This window comes from Ambystoma mexicanum, chromosome 4p, assembly GCF_040938575.1.
Source record: "Ambystoma mexicanum isolate Mex_15411 chromosome 4p, UKY_AmexF1_1, whole genome shotgun sequence".
Taxonomy (NCBI): Eukaryota; Metazoa; Chordata; class Amphibia; order Caudata; family Ambystomatidae; genus Ambystoma; species Ambystoma mexicanum.
The window spans coordinates 996044247-996065639 of NC_090927.1; the positions used below are offsets into that span (position 1 = coordinate 996044247).

At 43.6% G+C, this 21393-nt stretch overlaps 1 protein-coding gene across 3 annotated transcripts in view; it reads left to right on the top strand.

The window, feature by feature from the left end:
- Window positions 1-361: 361 nt before the first annotated feature.
- The window catches only part of ATG5 (autophagy related 5), a 1002579-nt gene continuing 981547 nt past the window's right edge, over window positions 362-21393 (top strand). For 2 of the 3 annotated variants that reach the window (XM_069606580.1, XM_069606581.1), the window contains exon 1: window positions 381-509. The gene's annotated coding sequence lies outside the window, so the exon portion shown is untranslated. Of the gene's footprint in view, window positions 510-21393 lie in introns of all 3 variants that reach the window. The other variant, XM_069606579.1, reaches the window with a different exon arrangement.

Genomic DNA, 21393 nt, shown 5'->3' on the forward strand with positions numbered 1-21393 from the left:
CTTGTCTCCACACTTACTCTCTTGCCCCCACCCTAGCCCCGCCTCACATATAAATATGTGGATGTCCCGAACATGACATACAATATTTTTCATAGACAAACTTTTTGAGAAAAAACACTGTTAAAAAAAATAACCATTCCACTGATATCTTTGCCTGCCAGCATAGGACGCTGAAGCATTACGAAGGTGGCACGTTCTGCTGGTTAAGCTAGTACATATTGTTTCTTTATTAAAGCTGTGCACTGTTGTCGTCCATTATTAATTTTATTGTATTCCTCACTCTGCTTTGGAGGACAGTTATGAACGGCGGACCGAAACAGATTGCCATCTCGTTTAACTTGGCTGCTGCTGTCCTTCGTCTACATCGCCTTCCCCTTTCATTGCCTACATACGAAGCGCGGTTTGTCCTTTGCCGCTCGCCGTCTTAGAGGGAGTCGCCGTGAGGCGGGCATGCTGGTGACAGCATAACAAGGAAGTTGCTGGGAAGAGCCAGGCTGCCGCATCATCTTGTAAGTATGCAAGAGTGCTCCCTTTTCAAAACTCGGATTGAAAATTACGTCTTAATTCCACAATCGGGGTACATGTGACAGACCGCAGTAGTTTGAGATATCATGGGATTGTGAACGAGAAGCGAGGTTAAAGCATTTTTTGGATATGTAAGGGGGCTGGTGTGATCAGAGAGCGGTCCAGTTTTTTGTAATGTGATTACATGTGTTCAGGGTTTGGCGTTACACACGTGGTTGTTCTTGAACGGAGTCTCTATTACAGATCTATCTGACTGTCCGTTAAACCTCGCTGCCAAATATAACCCGTAACATAATGCTTTACAGCTCTAGTGACGGTTCATGTATGTCATACACAACTTCATAACAGGGTTGCAATGCATTTGAGTTAACGGGGAACTACAGACACTTTTCATTTGTTTAATATGGCAGCAGTTGTTTAAGTGCTGCATTAAAGAGTGCACTACATACACTTCACAGAAGAGCTGTAACGCGTTTATTGGGGCAGTCCTACCACTTTACCGCGGACGGCTGCTACATTTGTCATTTGTCCCGCACTGGAACTTCTCAGCAGGGCTGCTATACTATTAAAGGGACAGTAAGAGCATGGTCTAGGCATGGCAGCCATATTTTTTCCTTTGATCAGGTATGGTACTCGATGGTCTTGGTCACATATTACTCCTCCCACAACCTCTCTATCCCTCTTGCCTGACAGTTGGTTAGGGCTAACCATCCATGCAGGTTTTGCAGAATTGTACCGTGCCACAGGCCAATGATGCTGCTCTGCTGTTTTTTTTTTGTCCTGATCATTTCTACAACTGTGCTGTATTAATAGTTGATAGGATCTAAAACAACAGGATCGAATGCCTTTTTTTCGACACCAAAAGGACTGAAGAAAAGGGTCACATTTTTTTGTATTGATTTTTTTTTTATGGGGATTTCCCCCCAACCCCGTGTTTTCTTTTAAAAAAAAATAAATAAAAAAGCATTCGACCCTTTTTTTTCTCAGTCCTTTTGGTTTAGAAAAAAAGGACATTTGATCCTTTTTTTTCTATCCTTTGGCCGGACACCGTATTAATATTCTGTTTGGTTTTCTTTCTACACGTTTTGACACACACCACACCACCAACCCTCTCCCTCCTTATAGTTGACTGTCACGTAAGTAATGGCAAGTAAAAAATGTTGTGCCATGTGACTGAATAGAATTGAGGTGGCAAGAGTGGCTTTTTATGGCTGGCTTGTAGATTTCAACTTAAAATCTTAACCCCTGTCAGTTGCAATTTAACTGATCTAACTCAATTACCTTTATTGCTCAGTGCCCATCAAGATTGTTTTCTTCAAGCCATGATGATGAGTTTGATGGACATTACCAGGCAGTAATGGCTCTTTGCTCAAGATCGTAGGCCACAGTAACGAAAGGGTGGTGTGATGTCACCATCTGCTTTGGTGTACCAAACTGGAATGCAAAGAGCCTTTTCTTTTGTGACAACACCCAGCAAAGGTGGTTGCCATAGAAGGGGCTGATGGGCTCTCTGGGTTGCTCATCTTGCATTTTTGTAACATCCAAGGAGTGGTCAACAGAGAGGATTGCTGCCAGGGCTTGGCACCAAAGGCGGGTTAGGGAGTTACTTGGCCATGGATGGCTGGGTGTTTTGAAGGTAGGAGGAAATGTGCAGAGGCTGGGTTGTGTGCAGGGGAGAACCAAAGCAGCCAGTCAGTCTGCTCGGAATACAGGTATGAACTACTAAATAATGCCCATTTGATCATCCTGATTGGCCAAGTTTGTTTGTTTATTTATTTGTATTGCGTTTATTTATTTGTATTGCGCACCAGACCCAGGAGTATTCGGGCGCAAAGGCAAAAAGAGGGTTGTTCAACTTAAGTTAGTTACATATTAAACAAGGAGGTACAGCTACGGTTACAAGGCTGTAGATGTGTATAGTCAAAGAATTGCAGATGTATATACAGTAAATTTACAAGAATACACGTGTGACACATAAATAAAGCAAAACAGATATACAAAATATACATAATATCCCAGGTGTCAGTGGGTGGAGGTTAGGCATCATGTTCTTTTAGCCGTTGAATCAGATTGTATCTAAATTGCCGGTAGGGGAGATCTTCCCTTAGAGCAGGGGGAAGGGAGTTCCAATTTTGTGCTGCTTTAACAGCAAAGCTGCTCCCACCAGATTTAGAGAGTTTGAATCTTGGTACTAACAAAAGATTGGAGTAAGATTTTCTAGGGGGCGAGAGGCTGTTTGTCTGGTGAATCTGTCTATAAGGTATTGCAGGGCTGCGTGGTTAAGACATTTGTGTGTGAGAGACGCTGTTTTAAGGAGGATTTTGTCTTTTGTGGAGAGCTAGTTGGTGGATCTCCTATGGTCTGATATATGGGCGTTTTTAGGGAAGTTTAGGGCGGCTCTCAGGGCATTATTTTGAAGTCTCTGTATTTTGGCGGTGATGTGTTTGTTACTACCTATGTAGAGGGCGTTGCAGTAATCGAGCTTCGACAGGATTAGTGCCCTTGCTAGGTTGACACAGTTATTGGGTGAGAGGTAAGGCTTGGCTGCTCTAATTAACTTGCAGGTGTAGGAGGTGGCTGAGGCCATGGCACTCACTTGATTAACAAAAGCCAGCGTAGAGTCTATGTAGAAGCCAAGTGTTTTGACTACTTTGGCCACAGTAATGATATTATTGTCAATTATAAAGGAGTCATAGTTGGGACCTAGTTTTTTGATGTTGGATGAGGTGCCTAGAATGAGGAGTTCGGTTTTGTCATCATTCAGACATAGTCCGTGCCATGCCTGGATGATGCGGTAGATGCTATTCACAAAGGCCAAATCCTTTTCATAATCTCCCGTCAACGGGATGAGGATCTGTGTATCGTCTGCATAGCTAGTGTAGGTGATACCTAGACCGTCTAGAGCATCGAAAAGGGGCTTTGTGAAAATATTGTAAAGTGTAGGAGATACACATGATCCTTGGGGTACGCCGCATGAAATAGGTGCAGGGTCTGCAGCTGCTAGAGGAGAGAAAACTCGCATTGTCCTGTTATTTAGGAAGGACTGGATCCATGCGACTGCTTCATGGGACTTCAAGTGTCAACTGTCGTTGCTAATACTTGTTATGAACATCGTATGGACTGTCCAAATTTGAGCTCTTATCTACTTGATCATTTATATTAATATTTCCCAAGACTACTAAACCTCTTCTTAGATCAACCAATAAAGGTTAAGGAACACTTAATAGGAGCAAGGTGTTGAAAGTTGTAGTACATTTAGTGGATCTGTTTATTATGATGAGCAGATCTTAGTTTTATCACAAACAAAACTCGGCTGAATTAATCTTGGTGTTGCCATGCATAGGGCTTTCTCTTGGTCTCAAGCACATCTCCGACAGAGCTTGCATGATATCTGGAGCAGAGCTCTGAGTGAATTCAGATTTTCAACACATTCATTCCAGAACGTCATAATTCTATTAAAGACACGGAGGCAAAGGATTATGCTTCTCTTCCAAATTTACTGATCAGCAGCAAAGTATAACCAATAAAACATGAAAGCACAAAACTCAATAAACTACAATAACCATGGTTTTTGAGTCTTTGTAGTTCTGTTCTTATTGGTCCTCAAACTGACCATGTGATATTCTTAACCAATCAACATGTTCCTAGTCCATAAATCACCCTGTCCTTCTACTATTCCTCCTCTTTCTTTATCCAGCCGAGAGTGCGTCCAGTGAACTTTTGTAATTCCGTCCGTTCCAGGCCAATAAGAGTTAAATTTCCGGATTATTTGTTGTCTGCCACCGTACCTATAGAAAACAAAGTAAAATGGTGACTATAAACCGAAAGAGGGTGGGACAATCGTAAATCCAACCACAATTAATCAATATTCTCCTCTTGTGCATTTCACAAAACTGTACCATCTTATTGTATTCACCATGCATCATTTCATTAGTTATAGAAAAAACATGTAAAACATTTCAATACTTTTTTAATTACATTACATTCTTATGATTGATAGGGAATGATAATCCTTTGCCTCTGTGTCTTTAATAGAATTATGACTTTCTGGAACGAATGTGTTGAAAATCTGAATTCTTTGTCAAGACTGGAGGCTCGGATTATGCTTGTTCAAAGCTTACTCGCCACTAACGATGCCACACCTTCCATTGGGTTAAAATAGAAGGTTTTAAAAGTCGATTCATTCGACCAATCTGCCGACCTCATAATGTCCTCTACTCTGGCACCTATGTTGAAAGCCTTGGTAGCCATCGCTCCTGTAGCTGAGTGAGCGCCATATTTTACTCCCATCAATGCCTGCCTGTTCCATTACCCATCTAAACCATCTGGGTATGGTAGCCGGAGTTATGGCTTTGAAGGGTTTACAAATTGCTATCAGTAATTGAGATACTCCTGGGGGTCTTACTTCCACCAGATTTAGTGAGTTTGAATCTTGGTACTAACAAAAAATTGGAGTTAGCTTTTCTGGCCATGAAAGAAATAATCTTAACACTGTACATACATCCCACAAATGAGTGTATTTTTCACTAGGAGGTCTAGTCATTTTTACCCCCTTTACTAATCTACAGATCAGGGGATGTTCACCTATTGCTATACCTTCTATCCTAGGGTGTCCTGCCGATATCGCGGACCTTGGCGTGTTAATAGTTCTGTATGCCTTCCCCTGGGCTGCCAACTGTGCTAAGAAATTGGCTATGTGCACTACATCCATTCCATCGGGATGAATATCCCTCTCCAAATGCCAGCTACTCCATCTAACCTATGCAGATTTATAAGCACTGTGTGTTCCTGGGGCCCAGGATTCGTTAATGATGTTTTCAGCCTCATTCGATAGTCCTGGCCTAACCCAAGATCTCCTAAAATCGCCCATGCGATTAGGTTGTCTGCCTGACCTCACTAGTGGATGACTGAGACCCCTGGGGTCTCACACAATTAATTTGTCATCGGGTAGCGCCACTGGGTTGTAGTCTGATAACACCAGTAAACTGGGAAACCTCAATTGCTCCCTCCAGTCCGGCATAACTATTACTAGGGATGCTTTCTGGCGCCTCACCTGGGCTAGCGTCCTCGCTATCATAGAGAAAGGTGGGAAAGTGTAGTTTGGCTGTTGACCTGATGGCTGTAGGAAGGCACCTGTCGCTTCTGCCTCTGGGTCCAGTCTCCAGCTGAAGAACCGGGTTAACTGTTTGTTTAGTCTGATGCAAATAAGTCGACCTGACATGGTCCCCATCGCATCATTAGATTTTTGAACACTTCCTCGTCCAGCTTCCAGTCGCTGGCATCTCTGAGGTATCTGGAGTTCCAATCTGCCACCTCGTTCTGATGGCCCGGCAGGTACTCCGCTGTTACTGACACCTCCCTCTGAAGACCGAGTTCCCAGAAATCTTTTGCCAGCGTTGCCAGTAGTCTGGATCTTGTCCCACCCAGTTTGTTTATGTACTTGACTGCAAAGACATTGTCTATCTTTAGCAGGACGCAACATTGTGCCCTCTCCTGAGTCCAGCATTTCACTGCGAAGGACCCTGCTAGTAGCTCCAGGCAGTTGATATGGATAGTCGTCTCCTGATCCGGCCCCCTGTCGACAGGTTCCCGCATCGGGCTCCCCAGCCCCATCTTCTGGCATCTGATTCGATGATCAGGTCCGGGGAAGAGCCAAATATGGCCCTCCCGTTCCATGCATCCATGTGGTGTAACCACCATTCCAACTCTACCCTCACTTCCTGGGAGATGGCAACATTTTTTTTGTAAGAAGCGCCCCTCCTCAGGTGTCTGATCTTCAACCTATGGAATGCCCTGTAATGTAGTGGTCCTGGAAATATCGCTTGGATTGATGACACTAGGCGGTTCACTAACCTTGCAATGTCCCTCAGTGACAGTTCTCTCTTCGCTAGAGTGTGTTTTAACTGCTTTTTGATATCGTTCACCTTGGGATCGGGTAGACTGAGAGATCCCTGAACCGAGTCCACTATGAATCCCAGAAATTCTAATGACTGTTCCGGAACTATTTTGGATTTTTGCCAATTTATTAGGAACCCCAGGTCCTCTAACAATTTTATTGTTGGCTGCACTTGTACTAGTAATGTTTCTTTCTCTTGACACATCAGACATATGCCTTCTAGGTAAATTATGAGTTTTATCCCCTGACTCCTGAGGTGCGTCACTACTGGTTTCATCATCTTGATGAAACACCATGGTGCTGATGCCAGGCCAAAGGGCAGACATCCAAACTCCCATGTCGATTCTCCCCATATGAACCTCAGGAATCTGCAGTGTTCCTCTGCTATGAGTGTGGTCAGATATGCATCCTTTAAATCTATCCTGGCTAGCCAATCAAGGGATCTCTTAACAGGTGTATCCCTTCCATCTTGATGTGGCTGTACACCACGTATTTGTTTAAGCCTTTCAAGTTTATAATTGGTCTTACCTTGTGTTTCCCTTTCACGAGAAACATATTGCGCTTATACCCCTTTGAGTAATCTGTTACTGGTCTTATAGCCTTTTTGCTTTCTAGTGCTTTCAGCGCTTTCTCCAGCAATAATTTGTCTTCCCTGTTTAGTTCTAAACCCCTTGGCGGGTTCTCTTGATGAGGTGTCTCTAAGAAGTGTATGTGAAAACCTTGTACGGTTTCTATAATCCAGGTGTCCCCTGATATAGTGAGCCAATTTTGCATACATTCTGCTACCCTACCCCCTACTTCTGGGGTAATTAAGTGTGGGTTGCTTGCTCTCACCTGGGTTATTTTGTTTACGCTCCCCATGTCGCCAGCTTCTGCCCCTTCCTCTACCCCTTGATGGGAAGAAAGGCTTTGTCTTCGATCCTCCTGGTCTCGCCAATGTGTTCTGCCCTAGTAGGATCTGTTGAAGTGGAATCGGCCAGCCGAGCGACCCCTGCCTCTGCTGGCCCGTCCAAAAATTTGTCTCCCAAACACTTTTGAGAGAGGCCTGTGCCTTGTCCAGCTCTGCATAGGAGTTCGCAAACTTAGTTAAATCCTTAATGAAGGAATCTCCAAATAATTTTCTTTCGTGGTTGACGCTGACTCTGAAGAAGCTAACTCGCTTAACTTTGGGTCTATCTTAACCAACCGAGACCTCCTTCTCTCTGTGGTGATAGCATGGTTGGTATTTCCCAACATACATACTGCCCTCTGGGCCCACCCGATCAGGATTGTCTGGTCCACTGGCTCCCCTTTTTCTCTGGCCTCTTCACCAATCTGAAGAATCTTAGTGAGGGGCCCTGTCATGTCCAGCATTTTGTCTTGGCATGAACGCCAGGACCTATCTAGACCTTTCCGCCCGTCCTTAGTGTACTTATCATGAACATGATCATTTTATCATCTATTTCGGGTGTATCTGCTGCACCCTCTGGGAGGTGAGGTCTAGGGCATTCTGCCCTCATTTTACTCCTAGCTTCTTTAGCTAGGGGTGCCCTCAGGCGCTTTCTTAAGTAGGCCGATATTCTTTCTGGCGGCTCCCATTCGGATGACCTTAGGTGGATTAGTGCTTCAGAATCAAAGTCCTCATCACCTGCACCATTCTCCTCCTTCCTCTTTTTCTTTGGCGCTTTGTGGCCTTCGTCTTCTGAGGAAGATATAGAATGTACCTCTTCTTCTTCCTTTGAGTATTCTTCCTCCCAGTCCTCCTCACCCTAATCAGAGGTATCTGAGGATTTATCCTGTCCCCTGCTAGGCCCAACCTTTACTCTTATTCTCCTTCTCTTACCACCTTTCTTCTTTGGTGGTGTGACCGGGGGGGGGTGGGTTTCTTCTGCCCTACGGGCTGCTTTTCTGCCCCCTTTTGATTTTCCCTGTGCCTTCCGCCCTTTGAATTCCTCCAGTCCCTGTTGTGAGAACTTGAGCCAGTCCTCCATCAGAGCTATTTGCTGTGGCCCTTGTCCCAACAAGGCCCTCAGGGCTTTTTGGAGGACCTGAGTCATCGCGCATGCCTCCTCTTCTGGCTAATGCTAGCCTTTCCCTCATCACTAGAGGAGCTCATGTCTGCACAGTACACTGGGGATTTCAAATCTATACCAGGAATTTTTATGATCTTATATATATATATATATATATACCCTCTTTCTGTAGAGAGATATAAATATATATGTATATAACAATCACCTGGTCTGATATAAGTATATATGATATATATATATATATATATATATATATATATATATATATATATAATATTACAGGTTTTACTTGGGACTGTGCCCGCATTGTTATTGCAGTACCTTATTGTGGCCTGAAGGGGCGCGGTGCTCCTTGATCGCGTAACGCGATCCTGATGGAACGTTGCGCTTTGAAAGCGAAATGAAATGGAACGTAGCTGTCAAGCTGGTAAGTATAAGGAATATATCAGCGCTCGTATTATATGACTGCAATACCCCTCTAACGGTTGAGGAATGAGGAGAGAGAGCGCTGGAACTACGCGGTCCTGTCACGCTCTCCCTTCCGTGACCGCAGTGCCCTCTGTGTTTGATCCCTGGAGTTGCGGTTGCTGGAGCACCAGCCCCGTCGCGACTGCAACTTCAAAGACTCTAAACCGATGCAGATATGCTCCGCCAACACTCCTGATAGAGCGCGTGTGTGTGCAAGTATGCCTAGTCAAAACACTCACGTAATCACACATACATAGAATAATGAAAAAAGTCACTTAACTCTCTACCGAGCTGCAAAGAAAGAGGATGAATAGTAGGACAGCGTGATTTATGGACTAGGAACATGTTGATTGGTTAAGAATGTCACATGGTCAGTTTGAGGACCAATAAGAACAGAACTACAAAGACTCAAAAACCGTGGTTATTGTAGACAAAATGACTGCTGCTGCTCAGGAATACAGGGCTGTGTAGTGGTCAGGGATGTGTAGTGGTCAATCTGCCTTCTCTGCACCACACTACTGCTCCTCAGCAATACAGGGATGCATAGTGGTCAATTTGCCTACTCTGCCCCACACTACTACTAAACAAACTGTGGTCACATTAATGAAGGTGAAAAAGGGACAGCCTGGCACATATACCTTGTTTGCTTCTTTGGGTAACGCAGGCCCAGCTCAGGCTATATCTTCAGGAGATGGCATGAGCTGATTGCAGCAGCAACTCAACCAACTTCAGTATAATGGTTTCAAAATGAAAAGATGTTAAATCAAGATTACATCAATATATAGGAACTTTAGTAAAAGCAATGCAACATGCCACAAACCCACTCTTATAAAAGAAAGCCATAGAATGCAGAATTTTGTGTCAAAGGGCCCATTGGGCTGATAAGCAGGGGTGTTAAGGCAAGAGACTTGGCATCAATGTCAATAGTTCAAGGATCTGTCTTGTAGAGCAGGGGAGCTGAAGTCACTTTGGTCCCAAAAGTGGATCGGTGACCGGGCCTCTTCACAGTACCTTAAGTATTGGTTTGCTGCTGCATAGCATCCAGCCAGGCTTCTAGGTGATTTTGCTGCATTTGACCCGATATCTCGACATTTGAGTCGATGCAATCCCACTAGCGGCCAGAGTCTATGCCAAGGGGCAGACTCTCATTGGGTATGTTCAGTGTTTAAGATGGCGAGAGGATGGCTTCCAAAGTTTCGGGTTAGTGATCGAGTATGTGGCAAGATGGGGCTTCTGTTAAATCGGTAAGGTGTGCAAGACAGTCGAATACGATGTCGAGCTCACATTTCGGTTGAGAAGCGTTCTTCCGCTTCAATGGGTCGAGCAAGTGTCTGGATGATTCAAAGTGCAGCAAGCTGTTTGAAGTTGCATAGAGTGCCAAAAGCAGCACCACAGGTCTTGTGGCGCCTCAGAGGGCATGACTTGTGGTAGATCTGGCCAGAGGTGTCTTGAGGTGACAAAACAGGAATTCAGATGATTGTGCTTTGATGGGGAGACCCAGTACAGGGTTTTCTGGACAAGGCGAGTCCTTAAAATTTTGTGACGCCACTCTAGGGAGTTGGCTAGCACCAAAAGGGGTCATTCACTTCCAGTGCACACCTAGCAGAGAAGCCTTGGTTCATATCAGTTTACCCCCACTGTTCCCTTTGGATTGGTGGCTTCCCTAGGAGCCCACCATGCCAACACTGCTTGCATGTACAGTTGTATGCACCTTCTGGCTAACTAGGTTACACGATCAGAATTGCTGGCAGTTAAAAAGCTACCTCTGCCTGCAGGAACTTTGTATTCCAACAGCTGTCAGGAAGGCTTTTATGATCATTGAACCTGCTCTTTGCCCCTGCAGGGATGGTGCTGAAGGTGCCAGATGGTCGTCTCAGCAAAGGCACATGCGTGCACTATAACTTTACAATAGAGCATTTGTGAAAGGGGAGCCTGATTAGCACACCTCGCCTTCAGAAACAGAATTTACTGCATCATTTTCTGTAATAAAAAATCAAAAAAGCTCAAGCTATTCCACCCTCACCAGATGCCATTCTGTCACATTTGCATTACAGGATAAAATAGTAATAACACATTGTATGCTCACAGTGCACATCCTTGTAGAGACTGACAATGTTAACTGACCGTAGACAGAAAAAATAGTTTTAAAACATTTTCACATCCTAAAACATATCAATCTTTTTTATTGTGGACGTTTTAAGTGTGACCTTTATTTACAGGTTATGTTTTGAAGCTTTTTATTTTAGCAGAACTATGACAAACACTATTCTGTAATGAATAATATCTTGGGACAATATATAGTGGCTTAAAATTCATTGGATATCCTGTGAGCTTAATATCCGGAGGAAGAGCTCGGATCCATGACAAGAATTCTGATGAGCATTATTAAATTGCAGAGTATTTTTATTATCAGTAACAATATTGTTTACTGTAATTTCCTGGGAAATTATTCCTTGTATTTTGGAACATTATGATGCCCATTATTTTACATGGCAGTATTCTTTTTTTTTTTTTTTTTTCTTTTAAAAAAAAATAAATCTTTTTTGTGGATCAGCGTTTTAGATGCACACAATTACTGTTTATATACACACATGCACCCATTTACAACTGGGAAAAAGGACATCTAATGGAAGTATTAACAGTTTTCAAGCAGCAGAGGACAAATGCCCCAGGACATGGTGACAATTTGTGGCGTTTTAAATGAATTCATAAGTAACTTTCAGATTGGTTTATAAAAGTAATCATTGGAAGTTGCATAGAGCAATTAAATCCTGTGGGTGTAACCTTGTATTCTTAGTTGGCCCGGCTGTTGTTGGTTCTAGTAATTTCCTAGCACTATGAAGGCATTTGGATGCTTTTGAGAAATTACCAATTGTTCTCCTCCCAACACTTTAACCCAGCTTTTGTTCCCCGGCATAGGGTGGATAGCTGCTGATGGGGCACCAGGATTCTACATGATTCATTGCTGAGCCCTGACAGGTAGTGAATGTTTTCAGTGCAGGGTCTAATCATTTCCTTAAATTAGTGCGAGGAACTGAGCATAGCAAGAGCACAAAATGTACACGTGATTCTCTATGGAAACATGAAAAATGTCCAGTACATTTCATGAAACACATTTTAGTAATCTTAATTTTTGAATCTGGCCTTGAAGAAGACCAGGCTCTTTGTCGAAAACTAGCAACCACACACTGCAACGTCGTGTGTGAAGCAACTATAATGTTCTTCTATCAATGGAGTGGGCTTGTCTATATCGTTGAAAACATAATTAAACCCATAACTTTCTATTAGTTATTTTTTTCATGACTGTTACTAGTTGCCCTATTCATTGGAGCACTGCTATTAGACCAGCAGGGTGTGCTGTCAATCTTGATTGCCCTTTCCAGCAAGTCTTAAACATCAACATTGTATTTTAATAACTGATTGCACGTTGTACTTTATATAGATGTTTTGACAATTATATTGTTGTGCCGTCTTGTCTGCTTGTATCTCTGTATTGCTGTATATACTTTTAAAAGCTATACTGAATGAAATTATGTTTATGGATGTAAACTACTGTCAACACCATTCATTCCTCAAGTTACCCAGGGATCTAAATTAAGGGGAGCTGGGAGCTATTTAGCTCCGGCGTGTAGCCTAGAAGAGCCTGGTTAGCTTTACAACAATGGCCCCTAGAGCTACTTTTGGCTCCCTAGGCCAACAAATGCCAAACAAACACAAGTATGTGAATTTAACTCTGTGTGTGTGTGTGGGACAATCTATAAATACACACAAGGACATATCTATATGACATTTAAAACACAAGCGGACATAAATTATGGACAAAATGTAATGATTACATTTTACGTGGAAGTTAGATTTGTGTAGCGCTATCTACTAGCTCCTTGTTCCCCACTGGTAACTCCTGGTCACTGGTTAATGTTGAGTACTGTGAGAAACTAGAAGGTGTCTCACCCACTAGTCCCCGCGGATCTCTCTCTCAGGTGGCCAGGGCAGGCCCATCACCTTTGGATCCAGACCCTGGGGGTGGAACAGTGCGGCAGGATCACCTGGGTGATGGGTCTTCGGAGATTGGGACACTGAATGGCGAGATGCGATATCCCTCCCCTTTATCCCATCCTACCAAGTAGGATACGTGGGAAGCTTGTCTGCTGCCCCCCACTTTGCCTTCTCCAGCACTTTCACACAGACAGCCCGCTCTGGGAGAAAACAGACTCTCACCCGAGCAGTGTACCTGACATGTCCCAATGCTATGGTCAGGCGAGGTCCGGCAATTATTGACAATCACTCACACCTGACTTCCATTACACTTCCCCACTTGGATAAAAGGCAGAGCACACTCTGAGCGAGGCAAAGCACACAAACGTACAGCGGTTTCGAGTCGGCATCTGAACGAGGGAAGAAAGGCGGCAAAGCACGAAGCGTTCATAAGAAGGGAAGCACCCTTGACTTTTTCGGCAGGACGCCGTTACTTTCAAGAAACCTTCAAGGCAGAAAGCGTAAGGCCAGGAAACCAAACTAAAGAATCCTACTTTGTGTGTCGGAGATACTGAGGGCCCTCCTGCGTAACTGACCAAGGCGGGGAGGAGCAGCAGATGCTGTGGTATCGTCCTTGGCTTCAAGAACAAAGAAGCGACAGAGATCAACACAGCCGGTTAGTTGGGGAGACCGATGCAAGACTTGTCTGTGTTGAAGTCAAGGTTGCAAGTGGCAACATTGCATAATGAGATAATCAGCGCTGGAACGAACAGTGTTAAACACATGTGATGAAAGACACAAGTAAATCTAAACTGTTGAATGTTTGAACTTGAGAAGGAAAGTTACGATACCGTCGACAGTGGTCCGGCACCGAGAATGTGTTCAATGAAAGGTCTCTGTAAGATATTCTGACCAGAGAAATGAAAGTAGAAGATTGGTGTGAAATACAAATTGAAGTGGTCCTGCGACAAAGCAAAACCCAATGCACATTCGAAAGTCTTCAATTCTGATATCAAGAGGATCCGAGCCCGAAGGAGGGAGACCAGTCGTGAACTTGTGAATGTGAAAACCCGGACAAAGGAAAGGAACTTGTGTGTTTTTTTTATTTGTTACATCAGCCCCTCTGCATTAAGAGACTGTCATTGGGAGAGAGACTTTGGTGGAAGGCCTTGATGCCTATGATTTGAACTGTTACCTCGGGGCCAAGAAGCCATAGTGTATGCTAAGCTTGCAAGGGCCGCGTTGCCCCATGCTGAAAATGTGGGGAAGGGAAGCCAACTGCTCAACTATCCTGACAGATCATTTCTTGAACACTTTTCTTTTGCATACATTGTTGTCCCACACAATTCTGTATTTAGTAGTAAGGATTGGCAATAGGTGTATTACTATAGGCCCTTTTTTTGACAGACTCTACTAGCACTGCGTTATTGTATTTTGATGATCGTAGCTTGCTCCCATCCTTAGATTTAGGTTTTAGATAGGCAGTCAACCCATTTGAAGTTCAATAAATGCCCTTGAACTGTGATCACGTGTCTGTCTTCCCTGTTTGATACCATGCCTTACCCATAATTTGCTTTTAGCTCCTGCTTATCCATTCCCGATTTTAAGCACAATGCCCTGGTTATTGTTTTGACTTAATAAATTGTTTAATAATCATGGTTCATAAACCATGAATGCTGGAAGCTGCTGACACAACCTATCTATGCCAGTATTAACCCATCATAATGGCCACTGTAAATCCCTTGGAGATGCTGCACCGACAACTTATTAATACCAGAAATGGTCACTGAAAATGCCTTGCATGAGTCTGCTGCCATAATGGTTATTGTAAATCAGAAGCATGCAGCTGCTGACACAACCAGCGCTCCAAATAAGATTTGGAAGTAGGAGGTAGGAGTATTTTACTCCCTGTTTTTTAAAGTTGGGAGTAAAATGATTTTTTAGGGAGTAAAAATGTAAGTCCAATTCCCAATTAGAGTATTTATATAAGCAAGTAAAAATGTTTTTACTGAAAAACGGAAATGTTTTTGTAATATTTATTTCCACATAGGTGAGCGCCAGATGGAGGAATCCCCGGAAGGACTTCAACACTAGGGTGCATCACTGCTATGCTCTGGATCCGCATGGTTGCCAAGCAACCATTTATGAGTTGCTCGCTACACCATACATGTAGACGGCATGCATTTTTATTTTTAAAAACATCGGGGCTGGTGATCAGTCCGTACCAGCCTTGCAAGAGGGTTGGGAGTCACCCTGGGCACCATGTTTGAGTCAGGGTGGGCATCAGATTCCCAACTGCCACCATTCCTCGGCTCTGCCACGGCTTTATACATCCATTCAGAAAATCCTATATATACTATATAATAAAAAGCTAGATGTATGTTTGTCCGAAGCCGTCATGTGCCCGCTTTTCCGGGTAATCGCCTCTCGTGGGAGCTTTAGCCTTACGCATACAATAATAAGACTTCGCGTTCATCTTCCAGGTGAACAAAATGTCTATTTTAGCAATGATAACCTTCAAATAACTGCAGAAAAGGCCCTAGGCAGGGATACCACTTGACAGCATACTTCAGGTTGCATACACTAAGAATATATAATAATTAAAAAAAAAAAACATAACCAAATTCATTTGAGTAAGCCGATTATTGGAAATTTTACTAAAACAATGATGGGGAAACCTCCACCCAACACAACTTTGGCCTGTGTGCACAGACATTTGCACTATTATTCAATAAAATGCTGTAATTGCTGTAATGTTTTCAAAAATGTGTTTCAGGCAATCTATAGATGCTTCTGCTGTGAGAGGTAACCTACACTCATTGATTTGGAAGCACCTGCCTGCCCCAAAAACCACCTTAATGATTTCTGAAAGTGGAGGCTCTGGCCTGCACCTTCACTCGGAAAGTTGTTCCAGCACCAGAAGATGACCTCATGCCAGTGACACAAGTTTTGTAGTCCTGCTTTTTACTCTGTGACTAGAAGCTTTTGTTTGACCCAACTGGACTAAAGAACCAGATTAAAAATGAGTTCAAGGTAAAGCCCAACCCAAGACAGGTAACATTTGTATCCCAAGTGACTGTCATTTGACAACCCTAGTTGGGATGCATTATACTGGACATGTTTTATAATCTAATGGCAACTTTTTAACCTAGTGCTGCTATATCATGTCATTATATTTTGTCAAATATTTCAATTAAGTTGAATGATGGGTTTATTTCCGTGGCCAACTATGTTCAAGGTACAGACGACCGCACAGGTTATGTGATGTCAATTGGAAAGACAGGTTAAACCATTGACGGAATTAGGTGCTTTCAAGAAGAATGGCACAAAGAATATTGGGATTTTTTTTTTTTTTTTTTTTTTTTTACAAAGGATGAGGCTGCCACTCAAGACCTCTTTATTAATTCTTTTTTAGCAACTTCCGATAAAGCTTTGTTTTTATATGTATAATGTGAAATTCAACCCCTGACAGATTCCATGGGAAATGCACTTATTTCTTTCCCTAAATTATGTATGTTGTGATCCTATTGCACATTTCTATGTTCAGATGCGGATTTGAAGAAGTTTTGTTTTGTTTGCTGTTTTCATTTAAAACTTAAATTAATTAGCGTCCTCTCAAAATATGCATTAGATTCTTAATTTATTTTCCTGTTGAAAAATTCAACCGTTAACATGTGATGGAAAATCTCTTGTGTAAGCCTCAACCTTGGCATTTCTATATTTCCAAAGTGCTTCGACCTGGGCATTTTTGTTGGCATAGTGCTCCTTTTTTAATGACCTATCTCCAACTCCTTGGTGTAGATTGTAACACCTTGTAATGTGAGCGCATAACTCAATTTGTGTGCTGTATATTGCTGTTAGAGACCAGTGCTCCCATCCAGCAGGAGGGGCTTTTCTGTTCTCAAAAGCTTCAGGAGTGTTCTCCTATTTCTTGGACTCCCCAGTTTAAGGTATTTTAGCCATTCTGCTTCTGAGCGTGTGGCAATGTTTTCAAACCCAAAGTTTAATTTCCTGTTGTAAGACTCCATTAAAGTTAATTTGGCCCTTGCGACTCCCCAAAAGTGAGAATCCACTCCAAAGGCTGTTACCCATACCCACTGACGTATCTGTATGCCTAGCATAGAACAGATACAAACATTGCTGGGTCTACAGATAGCTTTACAGTAAAACAAGTGTGAGTGATCGGAGGACCAAAAGGGTGCTTTCTGTTCTTAAATGTCAGATTCATTCATGCATTGACTTCTTTTTCTATACAATATTTTAATAAAAATGTATTCCAATACACTATTTTTGGATTGCTGAGATTAGGCAGTCCTGAATATTTGTATTTGTTCACTTGTAAGCAGGAGGGTATATTGACTCGAGGGGAAGGACAAATAATGGGATCCATGAAAGCCAAACTAAATATTTGATCTATTCCCCAATTTGGCCGGCAGGAGAGCTGAAGCATTTCAGCTGAGATTCACCTAAAGTGTCCAAGCATTAGAGGACAATTATCCTCTGACCAGTATGCACATTTATAATGTGTCCTTTTTCATGAGAGCCTCGGGTGGATATAGGCGAGGATCAACAATAGGGATGCAAGATGGGGCAGGGTAACCGGTTGCCATAGCCTGCCTGCAGGGCAGTATGTCGTAAGCAAGGGAGCTCGTCCATGACAAAATTCCCATACCAGGCAGATGGATCCTGGTGCAATTAGCAAGGTTAGCACAGAACTCTAGCCCGCTCTTGCTAGGCTGGAACAGCACGGTCTCACTGGCAAGCATATGGATCCTGGCAGTGGTAAATTGACATGCTGGGTGTTAGTTAGAGGGCAATAGGGCGCAGGCTAGTGTGGAATCCGGTCTGCTCCGGTACCTTCAAAGCATGCAGACCTCGCTATAAGGCAAAGCCAATCCAGAAATGCCACACCACGTAATGTCTGGTGTATCAAGCAAGGGCCAACGCATGCACCCGCATTAGCATAAAAGAGGCGCAATGTGCACATTGTGATTGAGCTGGTGCAATAGGTGCTGAGAATTTAAAAGGAGAAGTTATCTGGCTCTCTTCAGAGCAGTCATTATTCTGAGGCACTGGGCAGAGAAAAGTAGAGAATACAAGGCATGTTACATATGAAGAAACCTCTATTTTCTTTCTCCTCACTCCCTCTGAAAAGGCAGACCTCTAGCTCTGACCCATTGTTCTCAGGGAGTGAGTAAGGGGCAATCTCAAAGGGCAAACTCCTAACTAATAAGGACCTAATGTACGTGATTGCATAGATGTCGGGCAAGATGAGGTTTGCACAAACCCAAGAGCCTGGCCCACAGGTGAACCTGCCATACACCATCATTACATGATGTTGAAAACATGGGACCCCCCCCCCCCCACCTGCCCACCTGTGATTTTTTTTCCCCATCATAATGGCAGTGAAAATAAAAAATCTTGAGAATAACATACTCTTGATCAGATCACTGTACCACATTTATAACAAAAATGTATCAACTCAAGAGTGAGTAGGCATTTACGTTACTAGGGGATTCATTTCAGCTAGCCTACGGGGCTACATGTGTATGTTGGCAGAAGACGTTCAGAATTCAATGGGCAAAAAGCAGAATGAGCTATGGAAACTCCTTCGCCCAGACCTAACCTGTCCCTGGGAACCACCACAAATGCTACATATTGTTTGTAGGCTCTCCTGTCCGACTATCATGCCCTTTGCTAATTCGATTCAATGGAGAGCGAGTGCAGTTCTGCATGATATTAAAGGAGATGCATGGTGGGGCTTCTATTAGACTCTGAATACAATGGAGTATGTTTTTGTCTACCGCAGGTGTGCAGGAGGTTGGTTGCTGCTTTGGATACATTCACATAAGGGATTTGAAGACAGAGCCGTCAGATGGCTGCAGCTTTCAGTGCTGTTCCTGTAGGTCAAGCCCTTTGGTGGTGACTTGGAAGAAAAAGTGCACGGAACATTCGAGGAGGGCAAGAGTGTTGGGCCCCTCAAGGAGAAACCAATATACCAAAGGCACCAGTCCATACGAGCCTCTCTCCACAGTGCAGGTTAGGGCATCAAATGGGATTTATAAGCTCAGGTACAGAACACCATCGGCCCAGGGAGGAATCCTGTTAGATGCTCCACACCTGTTCAAAACTACAGCATTCCTCAATATGCCACAAGAGAAGATTGGCTTGTCGGTAGCGACCTCAACATGTCCAGAGGCACGGAACAGACAGCATTATGATATTGGGTATTTGATTGGGTTTCCATGATCTGTTGCCTGCTACTGGGGAAAGGTGGCACTCCAGAATGTCGAACAGTGCAGCCCTCCATAAGGGGATAAAGGACCTTGTAATTAAGATACCGATCCAAGAGGTGCCAGTGAATTGGAGGGTGAAAGGTGTTTTCATCTTGATCTTTCAAAATTCATCATGAGGTATTCAACTCTTACTAGATCTTGGGGTTGGGAACGCCTAAATCCGCAACCAGTGTTTCAAAAAGAAGACCTTGCAACAAATCATCCCTCTGAATTACTCCAGGTATTAGTGCACCTGATGGAAGATTAGAACTATATCACCATCCGGATGTTGTGCTGCCAGTACCTATGATCTGTAATGTGTGTCCCAAACTGCTAGTTTAAGGGTCCATTCTGGCTCAGAACAGCACCCTGGATTGTCAAAAAAAAAAGGAATAATCGGGATGAAGAAGATCCTACAAGTAAGCCAGTTGTGCCGTGCATGTATGTTTATTTTACATTGACACAGTCCTTTTTTGGTTCATTCAACAATTTATTTTACAGGTCTTTCGATAAGCACGAAAGTTTTTTGGCATCAAACGGACAAAAGTGATTGTGAACGGTGGTAACACGGGTTAAGTGTCAACCTCTGATGTATTGAGGTTAAAAGTTTCATTTCGAGCTGAGGACCCCGTATACAGAGGTACGCCGGACATACTGCGATCTGGGACCCACTGTGGCCCTTCACAGTCAGCGGGAACCCGAGAGATGTCGGCCTGAAGCACTCTCAGGCATATTCCTAAGTGCAATCACGCACACACTATCCTTCAACCACGTGAGGATATTTCCCAGCTTGCCACTGCCACCGGAGCAGCAGAATCAATGGACAGCACCACCAATGGTGCCTTTCCTGACGAAGGCCAGCATATAGACCGGCTTCAATCAAGCCATGTTTTGGCCGAAACACACCTGTGTCGATCCCCGTGACACAACTGTATCTTCCCCCTTGTGTATGTTGTGTAAATATCTGTTGTGTACACCTTGTGTGAACTAACCCTGGGGCCATTTTCAAGCCTCAGGTATACTTTCCCTGCTTGATAGTTCTTTCTCTATCACATCTATACAGGGAATGTACTTCAGTGTGGAGTTTTAACCTCAATACATCAGAGGTTGACACTTAACCCGTGTTACCACCGTTCACAATCACTTTTGTCCGTTTGATGCCAAAAAACTTTCGTGCTTATCGAAAGACCTGTAAAATAAATTGTTGAATGAACTAAAAAAGGACTGTGTCAATGTAAAATAAACATACATGCACGGCACAACTGGCTTACTTGTAGTATCTTCTTCATCCTGATTATTCCTTTTTTTTGTACATATACCCACCTGGGTAAATCAGGACTCCGCCAGGCGCCCTATATTTTCTACCACCCTGGATTGTCATACAGATCTTGGCACTGTGATAACGTCACTGACATGTCACTCTCTGAGGGCAGGGAGCTCGCCTAAACCATGATGGGGACAGCCGAAGGTGATATACGGAAGATCTCTTAGAAATTCCCCATTCTTCTGTAGTTTGACCCCAGGACCCCAGCCCACTATGAGACTCCCTTTGTTTACCACGAAAAAATGTATGGTATGAGCTACGGGGGTGATTGGTAAAGGAGGGTCCCAACAGTTTTCCAGTTGCCCAAAGGAGAAGATCACCAGTCCTCAGATTTTTGAAAACTTAATGCAGCCTCAATCTTGGCTTTATGAGGGGCTCGAACCCGTGAACAGCACATTCCTTTTTGTCAGCCCTGACCTGGAGCACAGAGCAGAGCAGAGCAGAGCTGAAAGCTGATCTTAGCATCTTGGAAAGCAAACACGAACCGCTTGCATGTTAGAGGAAAAACATTTGCAATGGCATAGAAGTAGTGTACAATGACCCACCAGTCGCCAAGACCGGATGGCTGATCCCAAGGTGGTGGACCTTTTATCCAGTTGGGTCGTTGGGCTCAGGCCCATTTTCCACATTGAGCCATCCGCACCGGTTTCCAGGTCCACATAGAGCATCAACAGACATAGGGGCACTGCGTCAAACACACTGAAGCAACCACCAGTCTCCATAGGGGCATGGGCTGAAATGCATCTTTTTTCACAAATCATTCTACACATAAAGGGTTGGAAACACCAAAGCAGACACCCTTAGTCGAAAATTCATAACATTGCAAGCAGTCTCTTATTCATATGATTGTATGCCTAGATCAGCAGTATGCTTGGCCATCCATCAATGCATCTATTTGAATCCTCAACAAATGCACGC